Below are 20,891 nucleotides of genomic sequence, written 5' to 3'. Positions count from 1 at the left end.
AGACCCAACGCAGCCAATAAATAAATAAATAAATAATAAATTCTTTTTAAAAAAAGAAAAAGAAAAGGCTTAAGTAATACATCATGCGGGTTCAAAGGATTGATTGAGATGTTCAAAGGATTGATTCATTCAACTAGGAGGGCAGAATCTTGTGAGATTTGTCCCTGGTCCTGATGCCTGAGAAGGATTCCTTGGGTCAGAAATAGAGGTGAGGATGTCCTGAGCCTGCAGGAACCATACCTAGCCTATCCCACAAATATTTACCCGCTAACTGGCTGATAAAACTAAACAGCTTGGCAATGTGCCTGTGACTCTACAAAGTAACAGCTGGGTGGTGTTAGGGGTTAAATCCCAGATTCTCATTTGAAAGCAAGAGCCTTTGGAATTCCACCATCCCAGGAGGCCTGTTCAGAGGGCAGTCATACACACCTCTGCAAACAACACTTCATTTTATTTCAGTTCCATAGAGTTGCAAGAATTTAATCTTTGTTCAAATGGAGGTTCCAAATTTAAATAACCCACGCGCAGCTGGAGAACTCTCCAGGCCTAAGTTCCACCTGCTTGTTTCTAAGCTAACTTCTGCTTGTGTCCCAGTCAGTTTTCACAGATCCAGCACCAACCTTTATGTTTGAGTTTAGTTTGGGTGGAGGGATTACACTTCCCCTTCCAATTCATTACTGTTAGATTACTTTTCCCTCTCCCCAAAGTATAAGAACTCTCTTCTAACCATTATCATACTATTAGCTAACATTTATTGAGATCTTACCTTGGGCCAGGCAGTGTGCTATGCGTATTACACATCTCCCTTACACAGGACAGGTAATATTACTATTTCTATTTAATTGCAGAGGAACAGAGGCTTAAAGAGGCTATGTAACTTTTCCCAAGTCACCTGGCTAGTTTAGCGTTGGAGTCCAGTGGAGTCAGGACACGCACATATAACCACTGCACTGTATTATCCCTACCCACTTGTCTTTCTCTTCAATATCAACAGAGAATTCTGTGAAACTTAAGTGTCACTTGTATGCAAACCATTTTGAAGGGTGGCAATCTGTAGGTTAAGAGGAAGAAGCCGTCCCTGACTTGCTAGCATCATGTTAACTAAGATTTATTCAGCACTCTCTATGTGCAAGACACTGCTAAACACAGGCACTTTCTCATTTTAACCTTCACAGTAGCCTTAGAGAGGGGCATAATTATCATCTCTTTAACAGATGAACAAACTGAGGCACAGAGAGGTTAAGCAACTGAGCTCAGGTCCTCTTAGAAAGTGGTGGGGACAGTATTTGAACCTTGGCCGTTTGATGTCAGAGCTCTAGCTTTTAAGCTCTGAGCGATATGGCCACTTCGGATGAGTTGAGGGTCCCTGACAAGACCCTACTTCAAAATTTCTCCCCCACTTGCCTGCCCCAGAACTTGAAGTGAGAAGCCTTAGATCCTCCTTTGCAGTTGGGAGTTGCTGTTTGTTTGCTGGAGAGGAGTGACACTGGGAGTAGCAAGCATCGGTTTCCCTCAAAGCCCTGTACCAGGTGATGCAAGGCAACGATGGCGGGGGAGCGGGCAGGGCAAGACCCAGTGCCTGCCCTCTAGGCTGGAGAGGAGCAGGAAGGAGATAAACAAGGCAGGTGCAATCGATACTGAAATTGAGGTACCAAAAGCAAATGAAGTCATGCCACTCCTTTGCTTAAAATCATTCACCAGCAGTCATCACCAAGAGGATGATGACAGCCTGCTTCCCTCAGCAAGACAGGCACAGCTACTCCTCCTGCATCTGTCTGTCTTCCTTCTTAGCTTCATCTCTGCCCCCCTGTCACTCACTCTGTGCAATAGCCAGGCATATGACAGGCATCTTCATGTCCTCTTTGCGTCCACCTGACCTAAGTTATAGCGCTTCTTCAAGACTTATCTTGGTCGCACTTGTATTCAAGCTTTTACTGCTCTCCTCTCCCCAGTGTATGCGACTCTATAACACTTTGTACACCTATTATAGCAGTTATTACCCTAAATTGAAATCGTTTACAAATTTGTCTCTTCAAAGGCTTAATCCTCTTTTGCATCCGGAGTGCTCACTCAGCACGGGGGACACACTAGGCTCTCAAAGCTAGGGTGAAAGCCAAAATACGCACATTAACCCCATGCAAGGATTCCTAGGTCGATTAGTAGTCCTGCACCCAGCGCTAAACGAAGGCACTTGGGGATCAGTACTTGTAAGTTCGGGAGAAGAAAGATCTTTGGAAGGACCCAAGGCAGACCTGGGCTACGCTCAACTGGATGTTCAACAGTAACTGGGGAGATGATGAGGAAGCAGAAGGCCTTGAAGTTCACCAATTTCGGAAATCTGCCGGGTCTGGCTCCACCATCGGTAACTTTTTTTTCAGCTGGCCTTGATACAATATTGTATTTATATGCGTGCCTGCCTTTCCACCAGCCAGCACCTTCCAGGAGTTTACCAGTCCTCACTCCGCACCCATTAGGTGGCTCAGGCCGTACACATCACCCTCACCGTTTATCCAGGTATTATTGTATTAGATATTTTAAAATCATCAGCTCGTTTAATCCTCTCAACAACCTGTGAGATATTTTTGTTTATTTTTCTCGTGAGGAAACTAACGTTCGGAGTGCTGAAAGCACCTTGTTCCGTACCACTGCGCGCCCCTTTCCACTGCGCCGGGGCTGACCCCGCTCTCTGAGTGGAAGAGGTCCCGGCGCTCCACGCTCTCGGGCTCCAAGGACCCCTAAAGCAGAGTGGTCAAAAAATGTATTGCATTCTTTATCTGCACAGTGAAAAAGTTGTTTCGGGGTAAAAGTTGTTGAGAAGGAAGCCAAGATGGGGAGCTAAGGGGTAGAGAAGAAGCAGGAGGGGGGCGGGGAGGAGTGGGAGAAAGACCCGAGAGAGGACTGGAGTCCAAGGGAGCTGAGGTCGGGGCGGGGCGGGGCGGGGCGCGGGGGCGGGCCGGGCGCGGGCGCAGAGCTATTGGCCCGTGCGTCGGGGAGTGGCCCCTGAGCGCCCGCACGCCGCTCCACGGGGAACCCGCACGCACCTCCCATCGCTGACAGCGGCCGGGCGGCACCTGGACCGCAGGGCGAGCAGGTCGGGCAGAGCCGCCAGCACCCCGCCGGGGGAGAGGAGGCTCGCAGCGCCCAGTCCGGAGGAAGGTAACGCGCCGCACCGCGCTCGGGGTTGCGGGGTTTGCTCCAACCGGCCGGGGTCTGCGGCCAAGAGGACGAGGGAGGCGGCGAAAGGCTGTCAGCGCGCCCGGCTCTAGCCTCGACTAATCTGCCCACTCGCTGTGTTACCTCGGGCAACTTTCTTTCCCTCTCTGGGTCTGTGTTTCCTCCTCCGTTAAATGAGGGAGTTGGTGTTGAATGGTGATGCTTTTCTGGTCTTCTGAGTTCTAAAACGTGAACTTCGTTTTGACACCCGGCAAGCGCCCTTTCTCAATTTCGCACTCACGAAAGAGCCGGCTCCGCTGCCCAGGGGGCGGTCTCCAGGAAGCCGAGGTGCTTGGGTAGGCGGCGGTTCCGTGGGCTGTCGCGTTTCCTGGGGCTTTCGAGGACTGAGCCTGGGCTTGGGACTGGCTGCTGGGTGGCCCTGACTACAGAGTAACTGTCCCTAGATTGCTCAGGTGGAGTAAGGTAGGGCGTTAGGACCTATCTGCAGGCGGGGGGTTGGGAAGGGGGAGTTGGGTGCCGATGATTTCTACCTGGAAAATAAGCAGATTTGTTTTGGAGTTCTCCTCCTACACCCAGACCTTGTCCCGTGGTGAGTTATAAATTACAGGAATGAGATTTATTATCTTTCAAAGTAGAAAACCAACTGCTTCAGCAGCTAGGACATAGGGCTCTCCCAGCATGTAGGAAGTGGGCCTCTCTCTCTGCAGCTATCCTCCTCCCTCTTCCTTTTCCTCCCTCCTCCCTTTCTAAATCCCCTTTGACTTTGAGGGGCTCCACTTCCTGCCTGAATGAAAAGTCCTCATTTTCGTGGAGTGCTGGTTTGTGACCAGCAGCCTCCAGGGCTTTGGGTTCTGGGTTGAGATGGAAGCCTAGATAAGAACAGACTATGAATCATACTGTCAGCCTCTACCATGCAAGGATGTGCAGAGGAAGCCCCATTGGGTTTCAGACAGACAGACAGACAGAAAGACAACACTGGAAGGTGGGATGGATTCCAACTGCTGTTCAGCTTCCCGTCCCCTTCTTGGCAGCCATCCTCAGCTAGGCAGCCAACTGTCAGAGGAGGGTGCTTGAAAGGAGCAGAGGACTTTGGTGGGTTCTATGGAAGGTCTCCAGCAATTCTCTCCCTTCTCTGTCCCTCAGCCCTTAGTGTGGGATCCAGGTGAAAGTAGATTCCAGGGTCCATCAAGAGCAGCGGAGGAGGGGGGCAGGGCAGTGGCAATATTGACTTTTTTGGGGGCACTTATGGGCCAGACACTCTTCTTTGCATGTAACACGTCCTTAGTTCTCACAAAGCCACGTGAGGGCTGGTATCCTGATATCTACCCCATTTTACAAATGAGAAACTGAGGCTCAGAAAGATGGCTTCCCTTAGTCACATAGCTAGTAAGTGGCAGAGCTGGGATTCAAATCCAGTCTTTGTGACTCTAAAACCTGTGTTCTTTTCCCTTTTTTGGTGCTCCTTGAGTAAGGGCAAGTTGGAATAGTGACAGCAAAAATGATTGTTATTGAGTTCTCACGAGGTGACAGACTCCATTCAAAGCACTCTAGAGGTGTTATGTCATTTATGGTGCAGGCGTTTCAGTCATTCCGGTGGGCATCAGTGATGCCTTAGCCTCTCTCAAGCAGCAGTCCCGTTCCAGAACGCCTGCCTGATCCCACCCAGCTGCTGGTGAGTGGGTTGGGTGAGGACCCTGTTTGCTTTATCCTAGAGGTGGTTTGAGGTCTCATGAAAGATTGATTGTCCACAGCTGATCCGTTAGACCTGACCGTTGGCTTGTGAATGATCCCACTGTCCCCTAAGAGGGCTTTCTCAGGCTTCGCTCAATAAACATTTGTGGAATGAATGAATTAGCACCTTGTGCAGAGTGGTCTGCTGTCCTGAAGAAATGTGAGGCGGCCCCTGGGGCAGCCCGGGCCCTCACCATCCTCAGAACCCAGGATGCCAGGCCAGATCGTTCTCCCCCTCGGGCAAGGAAGGTAGGGTGAACTGTGCCCCCGTGGACTTACAGATTTCCCTGATAATGTGTTGGCTGCCACCTGTTTTATAAGGGAGTTTTTAAAGATAGTAGATGAAGGGCTTCCCTGGTGGCGCAGTGGTTGAGAGTCCGCCTGCCAATGCAGGGGACATGGGTTCGTGCCCCGGTCCGGGAAGATCCCACATGCCGCAGAGCGGCTGGGCCCGTGGGCCATGGCTGCTGAGCCTGCGCGTCTGGAGCCTGTGCTCTGCAACGGGAGAGGCCACAACAGTGAGAGGCCCGCGTACAGCAAAAAAAAAAAAAAAAAAAGATAGTAGATGAAGACAAATTTGACTTTTGAAAAACATTAAAAGGAAAAGTGACTTAGTTTTAATCAGGTTTCTGCTCTCTCAAAAAGGGGGGGAAATAAGATGGTACTATTTGCCTTAGGGCTTCCCAAACTTCTCCATTAGAAGAGCCTCTAATAGCAAAAGAAGCCTGACAAGTGCTCCTGGGGGTTGGGTTATAGTTCAGATTGGCCCCAGCGAGCATGGAAATTGTTTTAAGGATTTATGCAGGTTTTTTCATTTGATTCCATATGTCTGTCAAATTTAGTTTTTCTGATAAATCTTTATGTATAGTTTTCTTCTCCAAAATATTTGTGTAAAATTGGTGTCCTGGCATATTGCTTTATATTCTTGCGGGGCTGAGAGTACCCAAATGGAGAAACAGGGCAAAGGTTCTGGTCTGGGAACTTTAAGTATTGTTTGCATTTTCTAGTCACTTGGTTCATAGTGACAGAGCTTCCCAGCCTCCTGTGGTGATAACCTCTTTTCCTATTTTTCAGAGTGAAGAACATACTTAAAAAATAAAAACAATCATTGTTTTCCCTCCCCCCAGACTTATTAAGATATAAAAGACATTGCATAAGTCTAGGGTGTACACATGATGATTTCATACATGTATATATCACTACTATTTTTCTTGTAGTGAGGACGTTTAAGATTTAGTCTCTTAGCAACTTTCAAGTATGTAATACATACTATAGTCACCATGCTGTATATTAGATCCTAAGAATTTATTCATCTTATAACTGGAAATCTGTATGCTTTGACCAAGGTCTCCCTATTTCCCCCACTCCCCAGCCTTTGGCAATCATCCTTTTACTCTCTGTTTCTATGAGTTTAGCTTTTGTAAGATTCCACGTGTAAGTGATATCATTATTGTTTGTTTTCTTATTACCAAAACTATACCTATTTGTTGTAGAAAAAGATAAAATACAGATTAGCATTAATAATAATACATCTGTACTCAGAAACAACTAATGCAAAACTTGGGATACAGCCTTCCAAATCTTTTCTCTGTACGTTAAAAAGAAAAAAACAAATGAATATAACCCTTACTTTTGATTGTATTATTGTCAGGGCTAAGAGCCATCTCAGGTTACTTTTGAAAGAATGTTGAGAGTAAATCATGAATAATTAAAGACATCATAAAGGTTAATCCTGTTTGTGAACCCCAAAGTTCACCCCCTATAGTTCCCCTGTGTCATTTAGTTTCCAGCAGAAAGAAGTGCCGGCAGTGGGGCTGCTACTGAAGTTACGGGGTCAAGTTGTGCTCCTTGTTAAAGTGACTCAAGTATCTTAAATGTCTCAGATGTAACAAAAAGGTAGCTCTTCAGTGTTGTTGATGTGCAACACGTGAGCAGAAAGTTCTAAAGCTAAATAGCACAGTGAGGAGGAGAGAGCCTTAGATAAGGTCCTTGCTCCAACATTGCATTTTAGTACCTGTGTGACTTTGGGTAGCTTCTGTGAACCAGTTTTCCCTCCCGTAAATTGGAAATAATGACACCTACTTGATTTTTCTCTACCGAAGTCACTAGGAGGACCAAGTGGCAGGTGTTATTGTTTGTTACTTGAATCGCATGTCAGTGTGTATGCAGTTTAAAAAAAATTTAAAGGTAGAATAAAACAAAAACATTGTCGGTCTTTATAAAAATGCTGAAATCTAACTCCTGGGCCTAACGTTAGTAGGACTTAATTATGATGCAGATGCTCTGTTGGATCCCTACTCTGTTTTCTTCAAAGAATATAGGATTCCTACGTGGCTGGTGTCTCACTGATCTTCATCACAGTCCTGAAGCGAAGAAAAGGACGGAAAATAGTCCCATTTCACAGAATAAAAACAGGCTGGCCATTCAAGGGAGCTGTTCCTTTGCACAGGGAGTCCCAGAGCTCCTGAGGGCTGTCTCTAGATGCCTAAATCAAGGCCGAAGCATGCTGGGAGGAAGCAGTGAGAGCAGCCGGAAAGGTGATGATGTACCCCTGGCGGCACTCACCCAGCTCGGAGCAGCTCTGCGGAGAGGAATGGGCCCTGTATTGGGAGGCAGGTGGCTTGGCTTCTACTCCTATCTCACAGATAGGCTGTGAGCTCTGGGTTTAGTCATGTCCTCTCCCGGAGCCTTGTTTTGTTTTTTTTTAATCTATAGAGGGAGTTGGACTAGATGAAGTTCTTTCCAGTCTTAAAAATCTATGATTCTGGGTTATTTTTCATTCACATTTGCCCACATAAAAGTTTGGTAGAGCATCTAAATGAATCAGGTGTCAGAAAATGTTCCCACTTCCTGTTGCTTTCAGTGCGCCCTCATTATTTTCTAAGGGTCTCCCCAGCTGACTGCCCTCATGCAGAACACATGATCCATAGATCATTGAGAGGAGAATTGTTTCTGCTCATCTATTTGTTAATGTTAATCTAGAACATCCTCAGATTGTAGGAGGGAGAACTGCTTTGAGGCAACTTTTGGGAAGGTAGGTTGACAGAAGCCTAATGAAAGCAGGTTATTTATGTTAATAAGGCTGTGTGTGTCACAAAGTACTCACTTCTGAAATCACTAACTACAGTACTTTTCTTTAGTGCCCACTGGGTATTGGTCCTGTGCTGGGACTCTTGCAGAACGTGAGAGAGCACACTCTAGAGTGGTTTAGAACCATAGGCTAGGACGAGGAAGGGAGAGAGGAGACTGGAGAGAGGAGAGAGCGCCAGGTGTGGCTGGAACACCTTGGAGATGAAAAGGCCAATTCGGGAAAAGATTGAGGCTCTAAGGGCTTGGAATCTCTGGTTTAATTCTTCATCCAATTGCCTGGCACTCAATGGGAACTTAGTATTTTCAATGAATTAATAAATGAACAAATGGAGGAATGAATGAATCACTCTTCTGAAATGAAGTCTATGCTGAAATGTGGTGTAATGATCCTCAGGTGGTTGCAGTGACTTTACATATGTGAAGTACTCACCACTTACAAAAACACGTTGCTATGCATTATCCCTCAAAATGTTGATAGAGATTAAAGAAAGCCAAAATAAAAGCATTTCCTAATGTCATACTTTCTAGATATTTTGCAGCAACTAGTAGAACAGATTTGGTTTGCTATTTATAGATAAGTCTTCTTTCTATAAATGCATCAAGAAATGTTTGAGAGGGGGGTATAAGACCTAGTAAACAATTCCACAAATTTGCATTGTGAGTTAGAGGGAGAAAGAAAGGCATTGCTTAACTTCTGAGTGAATAGACATTCTTTTTTCCCTTGTAGAGCATTGTTTTACTGTAACTCCTGGTGTAACTGACACCATCAGCTTCTGATTAGACAGATGTGTTTTGTGCTGCCATTATTCACGGCCACAGGCGCCTGGTCTCTCCTGCCACTGGCTGAGTCAGTTGATTAAAACACAGGGCTCTGAGGCTGAGGGCATGGGCTGGATCCCAGGCCAAGCCAAGGCGCCCTGTCATATCTGTGCCTCAACCACTCTGCCCCCTCTGCCAGCCATCTGCGCTAGGAGGAAGACTGAACTCTGGCATGTTAGATTCTTTAGGTCAGAATCTTCACCACTGCTGGTTTTAGACTAATCATTTGAGTTTTAGAAATAAAGGGTCTGGCTCACAGACTTAGAAAATGAACTTATGGTTACCAGGGGCTAATGGTGAGGGGGACAGATAGACTGGGAGTTTGGGATTGACATGCACACACTACTCTGTGTACACACACACACACACACACATACATACATATATATATACACACATATATATTTTATTTTATTTATTTATTTATTTATTTTTTGCGTTACACGGGCCTCTCACTGTTGTGGCCTCTCCCGTTGCGGAGCACAGGCTCCGGACGGGCAGGCTCCGGACGGGCAGGCTCAGCAGCCATGGCTCACGGGCCCAGCCGCTCCGTGGCACGTGGGATCTTCCCGGACCGGGGCACGAACCTGTGTCCCCTGCATCGGCAGGCGGACTCTCAACCACTGCACCACCAGGGAAGCCCAACATGCACACACCGCTATATTTAAAATGGCTAACCAACATGGACCTACTGTAGAGCACAGGGAACTCTGCTCAATATTCTGTAAAACCTAAATGGGAAAAGAATTTGAAAAAGAATTTGAAAAAAAAGAAATGAAGGGTCTGGGTTTTCAGTTTAATTCTTTAATTCTTTATAGAATGGATTCTAGGGTTGTTTTAGGTCTGCCATCTTGGGACATGTTGAAGGGCGCATCCTGAGACCTTGTGTCCCCCAAGTCTGCAACTATCACCATAGCATATCACTTCCTCAATGTGTCTGTAAAATGGGAAAGATCAGACCTGCCTCACAGTTTGTTCAGAGGATTAAATGAGGGCGTATATTTAATGGTCATATATTTAACGTGGGGGGCTGATGCCCAAAGGTGAAACCAGGCTAAAAACTTGTCCCTTATCTTGAAGGCAGCAAGGAACTAATGGAAGTGTCTCAATATCGTGTGTGAAATAACTAGACTTTAGGACAGTAACACTGTCCACAGTATGGAAGGTGGATTTGAGGTTGATCGAAGGCACGCTTGTTTGGACTTGTGGGAACAGATAAGATATTTTAAAGCTTTTGGTAAAAGGCACCTGTAGGAGCAGAGATGGTGCTGCTGTTTAATTCAAGACTTCTGGAGGAAGGTACACATGTGTTGGAAAACAGTGGCTCCATATACTAATTTATGGGCTGGACCACATTGGGGCTGAATTCCAAGATGATAACTATGCCTGCCTTGGAGTTAAGCATATTTATCACTTTTAATAAGGACCCAGGTGTCCTTCTGGCACAAACGATTGAAGCTTGGACCCAGTAAGAATGTGTAAGGGCCGTATTTCCAGAATTGAAGTTCTCCAGAATTGAAGTTCTGGGAATTGTTGAAACCCAGTACGTGCTGAATTTGGTTCGTGCTTTGCAGAATTTCTCATGCTCAGCAGGCACTGCTGCGGTTAACAGTCTCTGAGTTTCCTGGTGGGGGAGGAGCAGGGAGGCGTGGGCCACAAAACTCTCATCTGTGGGCAAATCGCAAGAAACTGAGTGGCCCTTTTCCCCAAGCCGTCAGCGTCAGGCACAAGTACACACAAGTGTGTGTTTGTTTGTTTCTGGGCCTGTGTTTCTGTTTCCCTGAGTGTTGTCGGCTTTATCCAGACCAACGGGAAAACCTGACATATACCCGGAGTTCCTCAGGGAAGAGCCCCTGGGGAGATCAGCCTCCGTTGCTAGAGTTGCCTAAACGTGGAGAGGATCACCCGCTTCCCACATGAACTGGGTGGTGGCCCGAGCCAAGGGTGTGGAGGAGATGTGGCTCCACCTGTCAGAAGCTTCCGGGAACAGATGTTCGTGGAATGGAGCACAGGTGTTTGCTTGGTGTGTGAGGAACTGCGGATGCAGTGGACGTGCTCCCTTTCTCCCTTCTCTGGTAACCTTTCCCCACGATCACTCTGAGTCGTCGGGAACTGAAAGCTAGTCTCAGGCTGACAGGTGGAACACAGGTTGTAAGATGTACCCTTTAACTTCGTGGAGGTACCTTACTTTGGGCTTTTGGATGTGAGACCTTTGAACCTATCTTCCTCACGTGCCAAGCCCCAGGTCCTTCTCAGTGGGTTAATCAAGCGGAAGAGGAATCCTTTGATAGATTCGGGTTTGGTCTCTCTCCTTTGAGACCACAGGCACCAAGACAGATGAGCTGTGGGTGGGAATGGTCAGCTCTTTGAAGGGTGTGTTTGTGTGCTTCACTCCCTGTAGGTACAATGACCACGTGTTTAAGTTTAGTTTGATATTTAAGTATAGTATGACTGGTTGATCTTTGGTGAAATTTTGTCGCTACTCTTTTTAAACTATTATTAAACAGCGAACGTTTGTTGATAAAGGGGCAGCATGCTCTGGGGGAAAGAATATCAGACTTAGAGACAAGAGTTAGTTCATTCAGTAAATACTCAGTGTTTACTGTGTGCCAGAAATTGTTTTAGGCTCGGAGTCCAGTGGGGAAAGCAGATGTCTATAATTACACATGGTGTGATGTTAATAGTCAGATGTGAGTATAGAAGGAGGTGGGGTGGTGAGAGGGAAGAGGGAGCAAGTGCCAAGAGCTTCCTGGAAGAGGTGACACTTGAGAGGAGACTTGAGGGATGAATAGGGATCAGAAAGTTAAGAGGGGCAAGAAATAGTGTGGCGGGCACAGTTTCACATTCAAGGCAAGGTTGGCAGGAACTGAGGCCAGGGAGGTAGCGGGTGGGCTGAACGTGGAGAGCTTTGTAAATCTCATTAAGGAGACTGGACTTTATACACCCCTAACTTGTATTCTGCACTGTGTGAAAATTGGGCAAGTATTTCCTCTCTGAGCCTCAGTTTCCTCATTAGTAATACGGAGATGATAATGATTGCCTGGCTTTATCTCATGACATTATAGTGAGACTCAAGATAATAATAGTGGCCAACAATTCTGAACACTCACTATGTGCCAGACAGACTTTGCATTAAGCTCTTTACATGAGTTAACTCGTTGAATCCTCACCACAACTTTATGAGATAAGGTACTATTATTGAGCCCATTTTATAGATGGGAAATCAGAGGCATAGAAGTTAAGTAACTTGTCTCAGATCAGAAAGCTAATACATGGTGGAGTCAGGATCTGAACCGAGGCACTCTGGCCACAGAGCACTTCTCAGTAGTGTGCACATGTGTGTGTGTGTGTGTGTGTGTGTGTGTGTGTGTGTGTGCGCGCGTGTGTGTGCATGCTTATGTTTATAGTGCTCTCTGTCAAGCTTAAGAGCCTAGTTATGTTTGCTTGAGGCAGAAGAAGTGCATAGCTCTTGACTTGCCGCGTGTAGTGTTTGGCTTCTCCTCTGCTACAGCTGAGCCTCTAAGCTGGCTTCCTCCACATTTGCCATTCAAGTCGCCACCTCCTTCCTGAGCACTGGTTCCTCATCTCCACTGGAGTTCTAGACACAGCCACTGAATTTTCTGCCCTGCTGTTAGTTTTTACCTTTAACCTGGCTGCCCTTCCAGGCACTTGTGGTTGAATGCACTAATCCTGCAATTGACTTAAGAACTTTGAGTCTTGTTTGATTCCTGCATCTCCTGAGGAGCATTGTTACTGCTTCCTTCTCAATGTTGTTCCCAGATGACATTTATATTTCACCTCTTTGCACCTTCTAGCTCTCTGCGGCTTTTGTGACATCTGTGGCAAAAGCCCTGGTCCTTTTGATTATAGTGACTCCTCTCATTCATGCTAAAGTAACATGTTTAGAAAAGTAACAAAACTCACAGATTCCCCCATTACCCACTGCATAAAACACCTTAGTTTGACATTTGAGACTCCTTAGTTTGACATTTGAGACCTGTGTTTTAGGTTCATATCCTCCACTGTCCCCTTCTATGAACTCAGTCTTCCATTCAAACCGTGTTCCCCTTTCCCTATAGCAGCCTCTGTGCATTGTTCACATAGCTTCCTGTCTGTGCCTGGAACGATACTTTTTTTTTTTTTTTTAAGATGTTGGGGGTAGGAGTTTACTTATTTATTTATTTATTTTTGCTGTGTTGGGTCTTCGTTTCTGTGCGAGGGCTTTCTCTAGTTGTGGCAAGCGGGGGCCCTCTCTTCATCGCGGTGCGCGGGCCTCTCACTGTCGCGGCCTCTCTTGTTGCGGAGCACGGGCTCCAGACGCGCAGGCTCAGTAGTTGTGGCTCACAGGCCTAGTTGCTCCGCGGCATGTGGGATCCTCCCAGACCAGGGCTCGAACCCGTGTCCCCTGCATTAGCAGGCAGATTCTCAACCACTGCACCACCAGGGAAGCCCTGGAACGATCCTTTTATTCCCCTTCTTGAGCTCTTCCCTGCCCTGCCACTTACTCTCAAAATCTTACCTGTTCTTAAAACTGCAGCTCTGTGGTAATTCTTACCAAAACCTTCCTGGTTCATCACAGCAGGAAGTTTCCTCTCCCTTCTCTAACTGGTTTAGTGTTTGGCTTATACCTCTTTTATGGTCGTCATCGCATACCACCTTGTGTTAATGCTCTTTGTGTACTCATCTTATCGTCTCTATTGGTCTGAAATGTCTTAGAGGGCAGGCACTTATTGTTATTTCCTTATTGTCTGGAGCCCAGCAGGCTGACACAGTACAAATGTGCTGAATGAATATATTTTGAAGCACTGAGTTATATTCACTATCTTTTTTTTTTATATACGAATTTCAACATGTCAATTAGCTATAAGAATTTAGCGGTCATAGGGCAGTTATTAATTAGATATTTGGGTTTTCGTTTTGTGTGTGCGGGAAGGGATGAACATAGTGAGCCTGAGACTGTTTGTCCTTAGAAATGCCTGCTTGCAAGGCTGGTCTTTGACTGGTATCTGAACTTGGATTGCAGAAGGGTTCCCACCACTCTAAATGATACCAGTAGCTCACTGTATCTAAACTGTGCAAACAATGCAGTTTATGTTCAGCACCTGCTTTCCCTCTGGGAGTCTGGAATTTGGGTACATGCAGGCAGGGGGTATCTACATGACCAGTCCCCAGTAAAAACCCCTGGACGCTGACTCTCTAATGAGCTTCCATGGTTGTTAACATTCCACACATGTTGTCACAACTTGTGTGTATGACTCAGCTGAGATAGGCCTCTTCGAAGCCCATGCCTGGTTTTCCCCAGACTTCACCCCATCTGCCTCTTTTCCTTGCTGATTTTGCTTTGTATTCATCACTGTAATAAATCACGGCTGTATGATTGTATGCTGTCCTATGAGTCCTCCCACTGAACCATGAGAAATCTGGGGCTGCTCTTGGGGATCCACTCAACACACCATGAAATGCCACAAATGCAGACCCAATCCTTTTTGTTTTCTTGTTTCTTTTAGCTAAGACTTCAGAGTTATTAAAGTTTTGGAGAGGTTATTGGTCCTCACATAAGAGAAGAACCCAGTTCTTAAGACTGCATGCATATGGGCATGTGAATGAACATAATGCTCTGTGAGATAAAGCTGAAGGCTTCTTGACTGCTCTCTGTAAAATTTGGGTGAGAAAGAGCTATTGGAGGAGGCTTGGTTGGATTTTTCATAACATCTCAAGTACTGTCAGAGTCCTAAAAGTATTAGTTATCAGAACTAGGCTCTTAGAAAAACTAGGGGCAGTATTAGCCTGGGATCCACGCATTCTTATTATTCCTCTAAATCAGGAGTTGAGTTCCTTGGGACATTTTTCCTGCCTGAAAATAAGGGGTGGGCAGGAGGGCATCCATAATGTTGAGATTCTATTGTGTCGGACATCAGCTAGGTATTTAACATGAATCATTTCCTTTAGTCCTCACAAAGATCCTCAAAGGTAGGAATTTTAAGCTGTACAAATATAGTTAAGGAAAATGAAACTTAGAAGAGGTGAAATACTTGTCAAGAGTCGCACAGCTAGTGAGTGCTAACCCTGGAGTTCAAGCCTAGGTCCAAACTCCCAAGTCAGTGCTTTTTTATTTTTTCCCCATTGTGCTCCCTGAACACAATGGTGTGACTTCATAAAATAATTAATAATCAGTCACTATATCAGCTCTTTTACAAGTGGCTAAGCCTTACCTGGGCCTCAGTAAATGTTAAGTTTTGAGAAGTTTTATCTTCTGGTGCCTAGCTGGAAGGTTTAGAGAAGGAGAAAGTTTCCCTGGCAATGGTGGCTCCTGTGCATGCCCTAGGCTTGTGTATTGCCTTTCCAGGGTCCTGGCTCTATTCACAGGGCCCAGGAGTGTGCTGCAGTCCATGAGTGGGTGGAGGCAGGAATGGCCTGCTCTGTCATTTTGTCAGTTTCAGAGCAAGTGTGCCTGAAATCTTTCTTTCTGATAATCTTGGATAAAAGCTTGTCTGGGAACAATCTGCTTTATGAAATTTGAAAGTAAATGGAGAGTTGTGTTTTTTTTAAAGAACAGAACTAGAAGGAGGAAAATAGAAATAGGTGATTTGGGGTACCCTCTTCTATGCTTATTAGTTTCATCCTAGGAAATGCTTTTATACCACATTGCTTTTAGATGATAAGCATATTTCAGTAAGGAAACAAGGCCTTGGGCTCCACAGAGTACAGTGGGAAGCGCTGGGTGTGAGCAAATAAATTTAGCATCCGGTACAGGGCCCAGCACAGACTAGGTACACAATGAACATTTGTTGAATAAATGCAACTGGGGGTAAGTGTCTTACCTCTTTTGCTGCCCAAAGGACAGAGTACCTTGGGCCCCAGTTCCCATTAGTGTGCTCCTTCTGAGGAAGGGAAGATTCACTTTTTTTAGATCAGATGTTGAACCTGGGGCCAGGCCATCATCATTTCAGAGAATGAAATGCCAATGGTTTCTCCTTGGTGGGATGAGATTTTATTTGTGATGCTGAGAATAGATTTAGTGGTGGAGGTCGTAATAATAAGAGCTAGTACTTAGGTAGTGTTTATTATGCGAGACTAAATGCTTTACACATACAAACCCATCTCATCCTCACATCATACCTTTAAGTAGATATTTTACCAATGAGGAAGCTGAAATGCAGAGAGACTAAGTAACTTGCCCAAGGTCACATATAAGTGGTAATTCTGAAATGTACATGTGGATACCAAAGAGCAGCCACTTAACTGCTCTTCAGTGATAGAAAGGAATAGGAACCTAGGCATTTTCCCCCCATTTTTTTTTATTGTGGTAAAATACACATAAAAGTTATCATCCTAACCTTTCCTAAGTGTTCAGTGGCATCAAACACATTCACAATGTTGTGCGGCCATCACATCATCCATCTCGTAACTCTTTTCATCTTATAAAACGGAAATTCTATACCCATTGAACAATAAATCCCCATTTCAACCTACTCCTACCCCCTGGCCACTACCATTCTACTTTCTGCTTCTGTGATTTGATTACTCTAAGTACCTCATGTGAGTGGCATCATACAGTATTTCTTTTTTGGGGACTGGCTTATTTCACTTAGCATAATGTCCTCAAAGATCTCCCATATTGTAGCATATGTCAAAATTTCCTTCCTTTTTAAAGGCCAGTAATATTCCATTATATGTATATACCACATTTTGTTTATCCATGCATCTATCAATGGATACTTGTGTTGCTTCCACTTTTTAGCTGTTGTGAAAAAATGCTGCTGTGAACATGGGTGTATAAATATCTCTTCAAGTCCTTGCTTTCAGTTCTTTTGGGTATGTACCCAGAAGTGGAATTGCTGGATCATATGATAATTCTACTTTTAATTTTTTGAAGAACTGCCGTACTGTTTTCCGCAGAGGCTGTACCACTTTGCACTCCCATCAACTCTGCACAAGGGTTCTAATTTCTCCACGTCCTTGCCAACACTGGCTATTTTCTGTTTTTTTTTTTCTTTCATAGTAGCCATCCTAATGGACGTGAGATGGTATCTCATTGCAGTTTTGATTTGCATTTCCCTAGTGATTAGTGATGTCAGGTATCTTTTCATGTGCTTATTGGACATTTGTATATCTTCTTTGGAGAAACATCAAGTCTTTTGCCCATTTTTAATTGGGTGGATTTTTTGTTGAGTTTTAGGAGTTCTCTATAACTTTTGGATATTAATTCTTTATCAGATATATGTGATTTTCACATTTTTTTCATTCTGTGGGGTGCCTTTTTACTCTGTTGATAGTGTTTTGATGCACAAAACTTTAAAATTTTCATGAATTCCAATTTATTTTTTTCTTTTGCTACCTGTGCCTTTGGTGTCATAGTCGAGAAGTCACTGCCAAATCCAACGTCATGAAGCTTTTGCCTTATGTTTTCTTCTAAGAATTGTATGTTTTAGGTCTTTGATCCATTTTAAGTTAATTTTTGTATATGGTGTTAGGTAAAGGGCCAACTTCATTATTTTACATGTGGATATCCAGTTTTATCAGCATTATTTATCGAAAAGACTGTCCTTTTTCCATTGAGTGTTCTTGGCACCCTTGTCAAAAATCATTTGAGGGAACCTAGGCATTTTGAAAGGCCATCTAGTCCTTGCTATTTCTTTGCTTCATTTATTAAAAGAATAGTACGGGTGAAAGGCTTCTCTTTCCGTGAATTCCTGGAGCAGTTTCTGGAAATTCTGCTTTTCTTTTAGGTCTATATAAACCTTAAAAAATATTTTAAATTTTTAATCAGAAAGAAATGAAAGTTCATGTTTGAGTCTTTTCATACTTTTCCCCCTAACATAATGTTGTTTTCTTCTTCCTTCAAATACCAGGCAAATAGTAGAAATCGAGTTCAAACAAGCAGTGAAGACTTTATAAACTCAAGTTCCCCCACTGGGAGACCAGTTCATGGAGAAATATGACCGGTTGGGAATTTGGATTCTTTTGAGTTTTGTGATATGAAAGTCTATTCTGTGACCTTGAGGAAATGGCAGATTTTATTGCTTGTTCTGTTGTCTTTTAGAGTTGAATGTGCATTTTTGAGTCATTGGAGCATGGGGGTTGAGGAACTGTGAGCTCTTTTCTCTAATGAGTTTCATAGCATCATTAATTAAAGATGGCAAAGCGTTAACTTCTCATTTGGACATGTTTCCAGTTGTGCTGGACTTGTTTTTCAGACCACATAGTTTTAATTAAATATTTTGTGGTGTTCATATTTGCATTGAGGGAGCGTACTGACCAAAACAAAATGGAAATGCAATTGCTTGCCAGATTCCAGCCACAGATCCTCCAATCTTTTTTTGGTAATAGGATTTTTCATTTGTGCAGAACTAAATAATATGACAGCTGTGAGGCCTTAACCATGGAAATGCCTATTTATTTGCCTGTTGGAACAATTTCCATGACAGAACGTGTTGAGAGCATGCCCTTGATTTTTAAGGACAGGTTTATAAAAACATCAGTTATGAGATATATCAGCTTACATTTCATGGATGTTTTCAAAATTTGATGTGGCTGAAACTTTTCTCCATGTCTGTCTCTTGGAGAAAGTTTATAATTCAAAATCCTTGAAGAGAAAATAGAAAACTGCTTATCTCTAAAACACAGAATTTGATTAATAACAGTTCTCAAATTACTTTCTTCCTTATAGGTATTTGTATTTTGTAATGGAACAGGGCAGGTGGAGTAGCAGTTTATTAACAAACAAATAGCTTTTGTGATTACTTCTCTTGTGAAATCATTTTGATTCTTTGGTTTATTTATTTGGTTTCTAAAAGGTAGTTGTTTGAGGAGGAGGAAAAATCCTTCTGGAGACTTCAAGGTACTTAAAGTGACACATTTCATAGGAGCCCCATTTGGCGATGGTTTGCATTAAATGGACTATTAAGTTAAGCTACAGGTTAAGAGAGAAATGAGCAGCACTGACTGAGAATAGAACACAGAAGGGCAAGGGACATGTGGCTGACAATGGCCTCCACTGCCCTGTCAGATAACCCTTTCTGATCTATCCCAGAAGGGTCTGAGGGAGCTCTGTTGGTAGAGCCCAGGGTCACCCCTAATTTGAAGAGGTTAGAGACTGGGTTGGTGTCATTTTCCCTGGTGAGTTGTGTCTTTTTCAATGATTCAGAGTCCAGTCTATAGAACAACGGGCTTTCGCTGAAGCAGACTATACCCCACATCGGACCTTGCTCATCTGGCTTCTTTTGACTCATACTGGGTACATACCCAAATTTAGCACATAATAATAATCTTTCCTATAGAATTCACCAGTTACATACTGTGTGTAGGTTCGGTCTCAGCTAGACTGTCAGCATGTCAAGGTTATTCATCCCCTTCTCCTGCAGCTTTTGTATTCCTGTAACAGCTGGTAGGATTCCCAGGGAATGAGGTTGAGAGTTATGGGTCTTTCTCAATTTCAAGAAATTGAGAAAGCAAACAACTATTTGCTGCATGTATTCCCTTATTTATGAGCTCAAAGTTTAGCTATATGACTCCACATGAGTTACTCCCAACATCTTGCTAACCACACGACTTAAGCCAGAGAGAGGGATTGAAGTGGGCACACATGAGAGACTTCAAGTATGTATTTGAAGAGCTGTTTTAGGCGTGTTGGAAGACAGCTGTTTGCTGTGTCCACAATGGACGTGTAAAAGGGAACAGATGGCAGATTAGATGGTAAAAACTTAGATGATAAAGGGCTGGTCCACCTTTAGGATAGGAAAGGAACTTAGAAGTTGTCTATCCCAGTCTTTATTCTACAGATGAGGAAACTGAGGCAAAGGCAGGTTGAATGATGAATCCAGGCTCACAAAGCTACTGAGTAGCACAGTCAGTGTTGAATTAATGTCTTGAGGCTTGCCATTTTCCCATAATCCCAAAACAGGCTTGCTGTTTTCCCATAATCCTCTACTCCCAATCTTTAATCATTGCAAACGCTGTGACTAGATGCTCAAGTGCTCTACCCAGCAAAACTGAGGTCTCTTCCTTCTGGATTTTTTTAAATTTAAAAGACTAGATGACTATCTTCCTGGTGGAGGGGGTGTGCAAGTAAAGACCAGAAAAAAAGAATATTTTCTGGAGGTCACTGTGAGCCAGTATACTTACTGAGAGTTCTTTGTTTTGGAAGATGCACATTTGTACACACGTACCATTCCGCTGCCACGCCATACTTTATCTCTTCACCCTGAAGTAGTTTCTAGGGCATTTGGTTTTCCCTTATGCTGTGGAATGGTGATGGGACAGGAGCTGCTAGCATCCTGTGGCACCTGCCAGTTTCCCTAATCCTTCTAGACAGCACATTGATTTCTTTTTCCCTGAAATCTGTGGGTTATGCCATACGTTTGTTGTCTAACTTGGACATATCTTTATATTCTATTTCATACACTTCTGCTGGTTATAGGGAATATGCTTGGAAGACCTTGGCTTTGACAAAACGTGCTGTTGTTTCATGCAAGATCATCATGGTAGAAGTAAAGCAGACATGTGTGAATATGCAAAATTAGACCAGGATCTCCATTAAGGGACGGGGTCTCTTCTGTAACAGTCATGCATGATTCCTCCTCAGTTTCTAGCTGAGGCCAGGTGTATAGTCAGGGCTCAGAATGACTGACCAACCGACTAAGTGTATTCTTCTAAAACCTGGACCCTGGAACTATATCCAATGTTTGTCCATCTCTGTCTTATGGGTCAACAAGTATCTCTACTGCCTGGGCTTGGAAACAGCCATGTGTAAAGTGTTTCTCATAGAACTCTTCATAACCCAGTGACACATCCAGAGCAAATATGTTTTCAGACAGCTGCATACTTAGGGGAAAAGTTAATCACCCTCTGGTTAAGAATGTACTAAGGCACTCCCAGCCCTGAGAAGGAAGCAGTAGACTTACCCTGAAAACAAATACTTCCCTGGCAGAGAAAATAAACAGAAGCTCTTTCTCCTTCTCTTCAGTACCACCAGCCCACTATTCTTAGGGATCGTAGACTTTTGGGGTGTCTTGCCCTAGTGTCTGTGCTGCCTTTGGACAGGACCAAGGCATGAAACCAAGGGGAGGAGGCCATGC

The 20,891-nt window shown here is 44.2% G+C and overlaps 1 protein-coding gene across 3 annotated transcripts in view; it reads left to right on the top strand.

Moving 5' to 3' along the window:
- The first annotated feature begins 3,026 nt into the window (after window positions 1–3,026).
- SYTL2 (synaptotagmin like 2) overlaps window positions 3,027–20,891 on the top strand; it is a 99,835-nt gene continuing 81,970 nt past the window's right edge. For all 3 annotated transcript variants that reach the window (XM_079930847.1, XM_079930848.1, XM_079930846.1), the window contains exon 1: window positions 3,027–3,156. The gene's annotated coding sequence lies outside the window, so the exon portion shown is untranslated. The remainder of the gene's footprint in view (window positions 3,157–20,891) is intronic.

Source organism: Stenella coeruleoalba, assembly GCF_951394435.1.
Source record: "Stenella coeruleoalba genome assembly, chromosome: 8".
Classification (NCBI taxonomy): Eukaryota; Metazoa; Chordata; class Mammalia; order Artiodactyla; family Delphinidae; genus Stenella; species Stenella coeruleoalba.
Note: the sequence above shows the minus strand (reverse complement) of the source record. Positions and strands in the feature narration are given on the sequence as shown.